The 12,634-nt window shown below is 55.5% G+C and overlaps 1 pseudogene across 1 annotated transcript; it reads left to right on the plus strand.

Annotated features, from left to right (window-relative positions):
- Positions 1 to 680: 680 nt before the first annotated feature.
- On the plus strand, positions 681 to 9,847 carry LOC114675825 (SH3 domain and tetratricopeptide repeat-containing protein 1-like; annotated as a pseudogene). The gene is made up of 5 exons (XR_013415870.1): positions 681 to 1,046; positions 4,391 to 4,510; positions 5,213 to 5,369; positions 6,333 to 6,529; positions 9,454 to 9,847. The product of XR_013415870.1 is annotated as an SH3 domain and tetratricopeptide repeat-containing protein 1-like (transcript).
- The last annotated feature ends 2,787 nt before the right edge of the window (positions 9,848 to 12,634 follow it).

The following is a 12,634-nucleotide window of genomic DNA, read 5'->3' on the forward strand; positions in this document are numbered from 1 at the left end:
CTTCCCTCCTGGCCTTCATCTGTCCCCTTACATGTGACCACAGCAGCCACCTGTGGCTTCTCTCCCACAGAAGACAGAGCCAGTTGTGTCACCTGCTTCCCTGGGGCACGGTTTCCAAGGTCTCACGTCCCATAAGTGGCCTACTTGGCTTCCCCCAAGCATCCTGACCTGTTGGGGTAACCATGGCCCTGGCCACCCCACCCATAGGGCCCAGTGACATTGCTGCAGTCACACCCCCTCGAGTGTTGGACTTACTGAGAGAGCAGGGAAGGAGCCAGATTCCATGGCGACCCAGGAGACTGGCTCCAGTCTTGGCCTCAGGTTCACAGAAGGAAATGGGCCAGTGTGCTAGAGCCATGCTTCTCAAAGTGTAGTCCCTGGTCTACACTTCTCAAAGTGTAGACCAGTAGAGCAGCATCCATGTCACCTAGGAGTTTGTGGCAAGTGGGAGTTCTAGGGCCTGCCCCAGGCCTGTGGAACCAGAAGCTCTGGGGGCAGGGCCAGCAATCTGTACAGACCGGCCTCCGGGTGACTGTGATGCCTGCACACCTTGGGAACCATCGGCCCAGATAGCCTCTGAACACTAACGGCTCCTGGTGCATCTGGAGAAGACACAGGCCATGTCTGGGAGGCAGGGGAGATGGACTAGCACACTCCTCCTGCCACAGGGCAGCATGATGCTCGATTCCCTCAGAAGGATGTCCTTCATCTTTTCCATGCCGTGTGTGTTCACCCTGGCCCTCCCAGCAGCCTGGGAAGGGCAGAACACTGCACACACGAGAGGGCCGTTCCCGGTCCCCACATTCCAGGTTCATCTGTCACCAGACCCACGGGTGGAGGCAGACTGGTTCCAGGAGGATGAGAGCCCTTGTTCTGACACCTGTGTCTGATTCCAGGGCCTACAAATCTGCTCTGGACTACACCAAACGAAGTCTGGGGATTTTCATTGACCTCCAGAGGAAAGAGAAGGAGGCGTATGCCTGGCTGCAAGCAGGGAAGATCTATTACATCTTGCGGCAGAGCGAGCTGGTGACCTGTACATCCAGGTGAGTGGCAAGGGATGCAGGAGGACCCCTGTGCTGTTCACTCTCTGTCCATCCACCCATCCATTCATCCTTCCATCATTTATTTACCTGTTCATCCTTCCATCCATCCATCCATTCTTCTGTCCATCCATCCATCATCCATCCATCCACCATTCATCCATCCTTTTATCATCCATTTATTCACCCGTCTATCCATCCATTCACCTGTCCATCCACCCATCCATTCATCCTTCCATCATCTATCTGTTTACCTGCTCATCCTTCTATCCATCAATCCATCATCCATCCATCCATCCATTCTTCCATCATCTTCCCATACACCTGTGGGTCCTTCCATCCATCCATCCATCATCCATCCATCCATCCATCCTTCCATCCTTCCATCATCCATCCATTCATCTGTTCGTCTTTCCACGAATCCATCCATCCATCCATCATCCATCCCTCCGTCCATCCATCTATCATCCATCCATCCTTTTATCATCCATTCATTCACCTGTCCATCCATCCATCCATTCACCTGTTCGTCCATCCATTCACCTGTTCGTCCATCTATCCATCCTTCCATCTATCTTTCCATCATCCATCCAACTGTTCATCCTTCTATCCATCTATCCATCCATCATTCTTCTGTTCACCTCTTCGTCCATCCATTCACCTCTTCGTCCGTCCATCCATCCATCCTTCCATCCATCCATCCTTCCATCCATCCATTCTTCTGTCCATCCATCCTTCCATCCATCCTTCCATCCATCTTTCCATTATCCATCCAACCATCTTCCATCCATCCATGATCCATCCATTCACCTGTCCATCCATCCATCCATTCATTCATCATCCATCCTTTTATCATCCATCCATCCATTCACCTGTTCATCCATCCCTCCATCCATCCTTCCATCCTTCCATCATCCATTCACCTGTTCATTCTTCCATCCATCCATCATCCATCCATCCTTCCATCATTCATCCACTCGTCTGCTCATCCTTCCATCCATCCATCCATCCTTCTATCATCCATCCATTCATCTGTTAATCGTTCCATTCATCTGTTCATCCTTCCATTCATCCATCCATCATCCATCCATCCATCCATTCGTCCATCCATCATTCATTCATTCAGCCACCATCCATCCACCTGTTCATCCATTCATCCATCCATCCTTCCATCATCCGTCCATTCACCTGTTCATCCTTCCATCCATCCATCCTTCATCCATCCATCCATTTATCCATTCATCCATATATCCATCAATCCATCTATCATCCATCTATCCTTCCATCATCCATCCACTCACCTCCTGTTCATCCTTCCATCCATCCATTTATCCATTCATTCATCCATCCATCCTTCCATCCTTCCATCATCCATCCATCTTTCCATCATCCATCCTTCCATCATCCATCCATTCATCCATTCATCCTTCCATCCATCCATCATCCATCCAGCCATCATCCATCCATCTGTCCATTCATCCATCCATCCTTTTATCATCCATCCTTCATCCATTTATCATCCATCCATTCACCCGTCTATCCATCCATTCACCTGTTCATCCATCCATCCGTCCATTCATCCTTCCATCAACCATCCATTCACCTGTTCATCCTTCCATCCTTCCATCCATCCACCTGTTCATCCTTCCATCCATCCACCATTCATCCATCCATCATTCATCCATCCATCCATTTATCCATTCATCCATTTATCCATTCGTCCATATATCCATCCATCATCCATCCATCCTTCCATCAACCATCTACTCACCTCCTGTTCATCCTTCCATCCATCCATCATTCATCCATCTATCCTTTATCCATTCATCCATCCATCCTTCCATCATCCATCCATTCATCTGTTCATCCATCCATCCATCCATCCATCATCCATCCATCCATCATCCATCCATCTGTCCATTCATCCATCAGTCCATTCATCCATCCATCATTCATCCATTCTTTTATCCATCCATTCACCCGTCTATCCATCCATTCACCTGTTGTTCCATCCATGTGTCCATTCATCCTTCCATCATCCATCCATTCACCTGTTCATCCTTCCATCCATCCATCATCCATCCACATATCTGTTTATCCATCCATCCATCCATCCATCCATCCATCATCTATCCATGCTTCCATCATCCATCCATGCTTCCATCATCCATCCATCCACCTGTTCATCCTTCCATCCTTCCATCATCCATCCTTTCTCCCATCCATCCATTCACCGTTCGTCCATCCATCCACCGTTCGTCCATCCATCCATCATTCATCCATCCACCCACCAATCTACCAATTAATCCATCCCTCCATTCATCTATCTGTCCATTTGTTTATCCACACATTCGTCTATCCACCATCTATCCATCCACATGTACATACATCATCTACCCTCCACCCATCCATACATTATCTACCAACCCATACATACATATAGACATACACACAAAATTCCACCCATCCATCCATCCACCCACCCATCCACCCATCCATCCATCCATCCATCCAAGCATTCATCTATCCGCACACCCATCCATCCATCCATGTGTCTACATCTCCTCATCCATTCATCCATCCATCCATTCATTCCTAAACCACTGCTGAGCACCTGTTGTGTGCCTTTTCCCTCCCTCCAACTGGTTCCCTCACATCCTCCCCCAGTGGCCAGCATCTTTTCCCTGAGGGCAGAGGCGTGGCCCCTCACAGTGCACAGCACCTGCTGGTATACAGCACATGCTCAAATAATGTGACCACTCAGTTAACACACAGAAGAGCTTGCTCCAAGTGACACGTGGCACATCTCCTTACAAAATGAATCTATCATAGTGGCTGTTTTCAGAGGCTTTTCCAAACACAGTGTGATCTGGAACAAATTGTGAAGCCCACGAGCCTGGTGAAGCTTTCATTATTGAGCACCTGCTGTATATCTCCTTGAGCTGAGGAGAGGGATCAAGAGCTCATGGCCAAGAGAGGATCAGGCCCACCCACAAACACTGCTGATGTGGCAGGGATGTGGCAACGCAGAAAGGTGCCAGGGGCTGGGCTCCCAGCAATCTGGGGGCCACGGAGACTGTTTTGAGTGCAGGGGCAGTGGGCTAGGGCTAGCCTTGTTGGTAGGATTCACAGGTATCGGGCTCCTGGGCTGCAGCTGCTCAGTCACCTCCTGGCACTCAGGTGCATCAGTTCATTGTCCTCATGCCAGTGGTGGGGGCAGCCCTCATGCACAGGGTTTGAAAAATGCTCAGGTGTACCTGTAGTGTGTGAGAGGAAGGAGGCTGGCAAAGGTGCGCGTAGCCACCTCGCTAGGTGTGGGTCTTGAGGGAACTTCTGTCTCCTTTCAGGTGGCACAGAATGTGGACCTGTACACAGGGAACCCCAACCTGGGGCTGGAGCTGTTTGAGGCAGCTGGAGACATCTTCAATGGGGCCTGGGAGCGGGAGGAAGGCATGTCCTTCTACCGGGTGAGCTGGCCTGTGGGCTGATGTGGGTGGGCCTCAGTGGGGCACCTGGAGGCTGAGGTACAGGTGTGGCACGGTAGAGGTCTCTCACCTGGAGGCAGGGCCACCCATGCACATGATGAGTTTCCAAGTGGTCTCACTGGAATGATATTGACCGTGCCCCTGCCCGGGACAAACGCTCGGGCTCTGGACGTGACAATGGCTGTACCTTTGTACCTGATGACCTCAAGCAACCATGAGTGGGAAGTCCTGTCCCCATCTTCCAGATGAGGAAACTGAGGCTCAGAGAGGCACAGGGACATGTCAAAGGACACACAGCATCAGTGGGAGGCCCAGGTCTGCATGTACCCCGAAGTGGGACGGCTTCTCCCTTCCTCTGAGCTCACAGTGTGGCTCAGCCCTGGGCACAGATAAATGTGGTGTTTTTAGAGCAGAGAGGAGTGCTGGCTGCCCCCAGTCAGACCCCCGGTGCCCAGGTGGGATAGGCTGGTCTGAGGCTGTCGAGTGTAGCTGGATGGGCCTCAGGTGACTCTTCAGCCCCCAACTTGGGTGTCTGAACTGTGTGTTATCCCAGAGCACAGAGCTGTGTCGAGGTGCAGGGGTAGCTTGGGCATGGGAAGCTCCAAGTACATGTTTGAGCTCTGAGGAGGGCTGTGGGCAAGGTGGGTGCTGCGGGAAACCTGACCCCACCTGCCTGTGTGGTAGGACCAGGCCCTGCCCCTGGCAGTGACTACGGACAACCACAAGGCGGAGCTGCAGCTACAGCTGTGCAACAAGCTGGTGGCACTCCTGGCCACGCTGGAGGAGTCCCAGGAGGGCTTGGAGTTTACCTACATGGCCCTAGCACTCAGCATCACTCTGGGTAAGTCCCCTGAGCCCCACCCTGCCAGGACCCACACTTTGCCAGAGCCCAGCCTCCAGGTCTGCAGGCCAGGAGCTGAAACAGCTGCTGGATTTTCCTGGTCTCCTGTCCAGGCAGGCAGATCTGCCCAGCTGGCTTCCCCGTCCGGCTGTGGGGCACAGCCCGAGGTCTCTCACGCAGTACAGAGCTCCCTGCCTGACTGAGCTCTGCTTCCTCTGCCTGTTCCCGCTGCTGACCACAAGGGCCGCCCAGTGTGCCCTCTGCCTTCCAGACATGCCAGGCATCTCGTTGGTCCCTGTATGTGCCAGGCTGAGTGACACATTCCCTTTCTCTTGTGCCCTTCCCACCCTCATCAACCACACGGCTCTCTGGCTGATAAAATCCCAGTTCCCCTTCCAGCAGTCTGCCCCTTAAGGCCAGGCATCCCCTGGTGCTGTGCCAGAGTCGGCTGTCCCCCTCCAGAGACAGGGAACCCTAGGCAGGCCACATGCCCCAGTGCCTTGTGCCCTGTAGCCCAGTACACAGTAGGTGTGCAGCTGACTCCCCAAGGTAGGGGGCTGTGATCGTGCCACACCCAGGAGGAGTCGGATGTCACATCTGTGGGTTGCCTGGAGCCGGGGTGTCCGGGAGCACCTGGACAGCATGGCTTTTGGGCTCCCCTGGTTAAACCCAGTGAGCAAAGGCAGGTGGCTATGTGTAGGTACAGAGCTGGGCCATCCAAGTCCGACTTTGCCATAAGCCTCACAGTAGACAGGGGCAGGCCTTATTAGTTCTGCTTTGCAGATGGGAAAGTGAGTCTGGGAACCTGGAAGGGACTGGCCAGAGCTGCCCAGGTGACCACAGGTGCCTGGAGGCAAGCCAGGTGTGCTGCCTGGGATCTACATACCTGCTCCTGGGGGGCATGTGTCCTCCCTGCCCCAGGGAGCCACATCCTCACACCTGCCCCTTTGGCCTGCACCCCAGGGGACCGGCTGAACGAGCACATGGCCTACCACCGGCTAGCTGCCCTGCACCACCGGCTGGGCCATGGCAAGCTGGTGGAGCACTTCTACCTCAAGGCCCTGTAGCTCTGCCACTCGCCGCTGGAGTTCAACGAGGAGACCCTCTACTACGTGAAGGTGTACCTGGTGCTCGGTGACATCATCTTCTATGACCTGAAGGTGGGTGGGAGGGGCAGGGCTCGGGGTGTTCCCGGCCCCCTTGGAGTTGGATTTCCACCCACACCCCAGAGGCCTGGGTTCCAGCCTTCCTTAGGAATGACCCAGTGGCCTCCCTGGAGCCCTGCACCCAGCTGGAGGAGCTGGCAAGGTTAGCAGATACAACCTAGCTCCCAAGCTGGCCAGGCCCCACCCTCAACAACTCAGTCTCAGCCAGGGAGGCTGACACATGAGTGGGCAACGGTGGCCTCTGGGTAAAGAAGGGGGATTGTAGTCAGGGGGGCCCTCCTGGAGGAGGTGACAGCAAAACTCAGACTTGACAGTCAAGTGTCAAGTTGCATTTAACAAAGAAAACAGGTCGGGAGAAGGACATTTTGGAGGACGGCATCATCCTCACATTGAATCCACGTTGCAAGATCCAACCCAAATCCTGGCACCTCCTCTAGGAAGCCTGCCCAGGGTGCCAGCCTGCACTGAGCAACTCCTTCCTGGAGTCCCGAGACACCTTGAATCTTCACACCACCCAGGAAGGGTGGGGTGGGACCAGTGTCTTACCATTGGGTTCACAGACAGGGAAACCCCAGCTCAGGGCAGGGGCAGTGGGGTGGGGCTCCTGCCAGCCAGGCTGAGGCCTTGCTGGGTCGGGTGTGTCTCGAGGGGAGGTGCTGTGCTCCCTCTGCCCCCAGCCCTGCAGGGGTGGAGAGCTGGGACTGGCAGACTCAGACCTGGGGTGTCTCCACCCCTCTGCCCAGCAGGCGAGACCCCTCCTCAGCATCGCACCGGCGTCGCGTCAGTGCTCCTTATGGGCTGAGGGGCCAGGGCGCTCCAGTCCAGGGGCCAAGATCTTGTGGGCCTTAGAACAACATGAGGAGGTGGGGCAGCCCTAAGACCCTGCCCCGTATTCCCCACCGCAGGCCTGGGGCTGCCCGGGAGGCCTCAGCCCAGTGCTGGTGACACCTGGTGGTGAGAAGTGGTCCCCGTGGCCTCCCAAGTCCCAGCCAGACAGGGAGGTGCCAAGTGTCAGGCCCAGAGGGACGCTGCTCACTGCCCAGGGGCTTGCCTGGGACCCAGGGGGACGGGCCTCCCAGAAGAGGCCTTTATCTCTCTTGGTCAAGCCTGCCGCCCACTCCGCCTGTCCAGGAGAAAGGAAAGGGCCAAGTAGTACCTGAGAGGCCAAAGTCCACGGTTGGGGTCGAGGGGCAGAGGCCTCCTTCACCTCCTTCCCATGCACAGCCCTCCTTCCCATGCACAGTCCTCCTTCCCATGCACAGCCCTCCTTCACCTCCTTCCCATGCACAGCCCTCCTTCCCATGCAGAGTCCTCCTTCCCATGTACAACCTTCCTTCACCTCCTTCCCATGCACAGCCCTCCTTCACCTCCTTCCCATGCACAGCCCTCTGGGCCTCATCGTGACTATGCTGTCAGCGCGGGCCAGCTTCCCACAGGGAGGCCCCCTTGGAATTCCCCAAGGGCGGCTGTCTTTCCAAGGCTACACCCTCCTCCTTGTATAGGAGACTCTGGACCCAGGGCCCAGAGGAGTGGGAGAAAAAGCCGGGCTGGATGGAGCCTGGAAGGCTGAGAAGGCAGAGAAGCAGGGGTAAATGGGCATCTTTGCCAATTGCCTCTAAAATGGGGTCCCCTTTAGTCTACACGTGAGAGTGAGCCCTGGAATAGGGTGGATTAGATGTTTACTGGCTCAGACTGCCACTCACTAGCTGCTGCACACACTATAGGCACATGGAAATGCACAGGGAAATTCACACAAGCACAGGCACACGCACACACAGGCACAGGCATGCACACAGGGAAATGCACACACAGACACAGGCACACGCACACACACAGGGACATGCACACACAGGCACACAAACACGCACAGGCACATGCACAGGCACACGCAGAGACATATGCTTTGGCTGGCTCCTTCCTGTTTAGTTGGGAAGCCCCCACCCCTTCAGGAAGCCCTTGCAGCCCACCCCGGCTGAGTCTGGGGACTCCTGGGCTTCCCTCTGCCACAGCCCGGGCCACCCTGTGTGGTCAGTGTTCGCTCCCAGGTCCCTCAGACTGGGAGCGAGGACATTAGGCTCCGCCATGCACCCAGCACAGAGTCCAGTGTTCGGCTGGGCTGGGGGGCATTGGATGAGCAGTGGCGGTGACTCGGGACCTTCTCACGCCCCTGTTCCGTGTGTGGGGTGGGGCAGTGAGGGAATGGACTGCTGCATCTTGGACTTTCTCATTGGCCCTGGGAGCCATCTTGAGATGGTAAAGAGGAACAGGCCAGGCATGGGTCTTAGAGAGGTCCCTTGGGTGACCCCCATGTGGAGGAGGTGCCTGGGGAGAAGCCAGGTGGGGGATGGGAGGGTCAAGGAGGAGGTCTGGGAGACAGCATCCCAACCCAGGGATGGTGAGTTTGAGCCAAAGATGCATTGAAAATGGGAGTGGATGTCTGGGGAGTCACACTCCGTCAATATTTCAGGGAACATTGCCAGAGAGGACACCTGTGAGATGGTTTTGTACCTGGCCTGTCCCGTGGAGGGCCTGGAAATGGTCTGCATGGACAGGGGCCAGAGGGGAGCCTGGGTCACTCAACGCTGTGCCCCTGCTGTGGCTTGGAGCCAAGGGTCCTGCATGGAACTCTCAGAGCAGGCAGGATCTGCCCTGACCTCAGCCCATGGGGAAAGCAGCCACTGCCTGCAGAGAGGGTGGCACTGGGGCAGGAGGCTTGTAGGGACACTCAGGAAGGCTTCCAGGGGTGTCAGGGTCATCCCCACCTCCTGCAGCTGACACCACAGCAGTGTCACAGGCTTCGGGGCTCATGGGGTAAGCCAGCATTGGCTGGACATGTGGAATGACCTGGAGACAGGAACGGCCTCTGGGAAGACGGGCTCCGAGTCCCCCTTTTGCTGACCATGACCTGTCCCCTTCAGGACCCGTTTGATGCAGCCAGGTACTACCAGCTGGCACTGGCAGCTGCCGTGGACCTGGGCAACAAGAAGGCACAGCTGAAGATCTACACGCGGCCGGCCACCATCTCCCACAACTTCCTCCTGGACCGCAAGAAGTCGCTCTTCTACCAGAATGCCAGGACCTTCGCCACAGAACTCAACGTCCGCAGGGTCAACCCACCTCCTCTGCCACTCTGCCAGTGGGCCCCCTGGTTGGCCCCCAGCCACCCTCGCTGAGGACAGCATCCGAGGGAGCGGGTTTTGTGCAAGGAGGATGATCTCCTGCCTCTCCTGGTGTCTCCCGTGGCTCATTTTCTGGGAAATGGAGGCATGAAAGCAGAGTTCAAATAGCAATAAATTTTTTTTTGCAATAACATACCGAAGTCCCCAGGGCATCCTTCTCTGTGTGCTTCCTGGGCTGTGTCTAGGGGCCAGCTCCTTCCCTGGTGGCAGCCCTCTGATCTTGGGGATGAGAAGGACCCTGAGTCTAACAGACCTGGGCCAGGTCACCATGAGCCTAGGTTTCCTCGGCGGCCAGACGCGAGATGGTGGTGGAACTCCCTGGGCAGCTCCCTGCTCTCCCTGCTCAGAGCTTTTGCTCTAGGTCTCGTGCCGCTGTTGCCTTTAACCTTCAGGCCACTGTGATCAGGTGTGGGGGCTGCTAGTGTCCCTGTTCGCCATTGAAGAAATAGAGGCACAGAGAGGTTAGGTGTCTGGCCCACCGTCACACAGCAGGTAGGGGCGGAGACACAGAGCCCAGTACACTGACCACCACACCACCCTGCCAGCCTGCAGCCAGGAAGGTGTCCCCCATTAGGACCCCAGGTCAGCTCCTGGACCTCTCTTGTGGTGTCAGGAGAGCCACAGGCCAGTGAGGGTGGCCCCTGGGATCCCTCACTCAGTGTCCTCTGCTCCCAGACTTGGTTGGGCCAAGCCTGGCCAGTCCCACCTCTGGCCACTGGTCAGCCCTGCGGGAAGTGAGACGCTGGGATCTCTGCCTGTGTAGACGCTGCTACCCTGTATTGAAAGCCTTATCTGGGCTGCCCCCCAGCCCTCCCTACATGCCCCTCCCCTTCCGGCCCCCGGCCCTCATCCCAGTCCCAGGAATCCCAGGTTTTCCTTCTTGGAATCTCATGGCCCCAGGGAACACGGCTCACACGGTCTCTTTGCCAGTTTACGGCAAGGAAACCGAGGTTCAGAGACTGTGGGTGTCCCACGTGATTCTCACGTACACTGCACTCTCCCAGGCCCCTCTTTTAAACACTTTAAATGAGGTGACTTTCACATCGCATGCAATTAACTATTTCAACGCGATTAATGTGGTGGCATTTGTGCATTCAGATTCCTGTGCAACCACTCACACCATCTAGTTTCAAAATGTGTTCATCTCCCCAGAAGAAACCTCCCATCCTCACTAAGCAGTTACCCCTCCTTCGTATCCCCCAAGCCCCTCGTTTAATGGAAGGGGAAACTGAGGTCCGGAGAGAGACTTGCCAGTGGGCGGAGCTCTGATAATAAGGAATCAGGCACCCATCTGCGGGTTCAATCCTGGGTTGGTTTTCCACCCAGCAGAGGTGACAGAGCCAGGAGGTTCTGGGACCCCATGCTTGCAGCCAGAGCCCTGCCCCGAGCCTCCCCACCAGGGGGTATCAGCTTTACAGAACCAGCCGCGGGGCTGGCGGGAAGCAGCGGGTCAGAGCTGCTGACAAACCTCATGTAGACCCCAGATCGCTGTCTGTGGGTTCGTCTTGGGAATTGGAGAGGAGGCCGCATGATTGGAAATGTGAAGACAGCACGGCCTGGATGGAGGAGTGGGAAGCGCTGTCACGTTGACTGAGGACACAGACCTCCTGCCCGCTGTGCCAGGTCTGCAGCCATTCTTCTCGGGGTGGGGTCCGCGGGTCCGGCTTGCTCTCGGCCCCCGACCTGCCTCAGAGTCCGGGGGGCTTTGGAACTGTGCCTCCCCATCTCCACCCACCCTGGCTGGTGCCATGAGGGGCCGGGATCCTGGGATCCTGTTCCTCTTGGGCAGCAGAGACTGGGGGACCAGAGGAGATGATGGGTCTTCAAGCCCCACATTCAAAGCCCAGCCCACCACTGACAGTCTGGGGGTTCGGGATGAGGGAGTTGATGTCTCTGAGCCCCAGTTTTGCCACCACTAAAATGAGGCCGACATACTGGGGCAGAGTGTCAGCCCCCGGGCTAACAGAGGCCTGTTTCCTACTGACAATCCATCTTACTGCTAGGAACAGCTCCAACAACCACACGCTAGAGAACACTCTACCCAGGCCAACTTGTCAGAGGCACGAGAACCAGAGCGACTCCATCTTGAATGGGGGCTGGGTAAAGGGAGGCTGAGACCTGCTGGGCCGCATTCCCAGGAGGCTAGGCATTCTTAGTCACAGGATGAGATAGGAGGTCGGCACAAGATACAGGTCATAAAGACCTTGCTGATAAAGCAAGTAGCAGTAAAGAAGCCGGGCAAAGCCTACCAAACAGAAGATGGCCACTAGAGTGACCTCTGATTGTCCCCATGGCTCATTATGTGATAATTATAATGCATTTGCTGCTACAAGACACTCCCACCAGCGCCATGACAGTTTACAGATGCCATGGCAACATCTGGAGGTTACCCTACATGGTCTCAGAAGGGAGGGCAGAAACTCTCAGTTCTGGGAATGGCCCACCCCTTTCCTGGAACACTCATGAAGAGTCCAACCCTTGTTTAGCGTATGATCAAGAAATAATCATGAAAATGGGCGACCAGCAGCCTTTGGGGCCACTCTGCCTATGGAGCAGCCATTCTTTCTTTTCTTTTCTTTTCTTTTTTTTTTTTTTTTTTTTTTTGAGATGGAGTCTCGCTCTGTTGGCCGAACTAGAATGCAGTGGCGTGATCTTGGCTCACTACATCCTCTAACTCCTGGGTTCAAGCGATTCTCCTGCCTCAGCCTTCCTAGTAGGCACCTTCCTAGTAGGCACCTGCCACCACGCCCAGTTAATGTTTTGTATTTTAGTGGCGACAGGGTTTTGCCATGTTGGACCAGGCTGGTCTCGAACTTCTCACCTCAGGTGATCCACCTTCCTCGGCATCCCAAAGTTATAGGATTACAGAAGTGAGCCACTGCGCCTGGCCAGAGTAGCCATTCTTTTATTCCTTTTCTTT

Source organism: Macaca mulatta, chromosome 3, assembly GCF_049350105.2.
Source record: "Macaca mulatta isolate MMU2019108-1 chromosome 3, T2T-MMU8v2.0, whole genome shotgun sequence".
NCBI lineage: Eukaryota > Metazoa > Chordata > Mammalia > Primates > Cercopithecidae > Macaca > Macaca mulatta.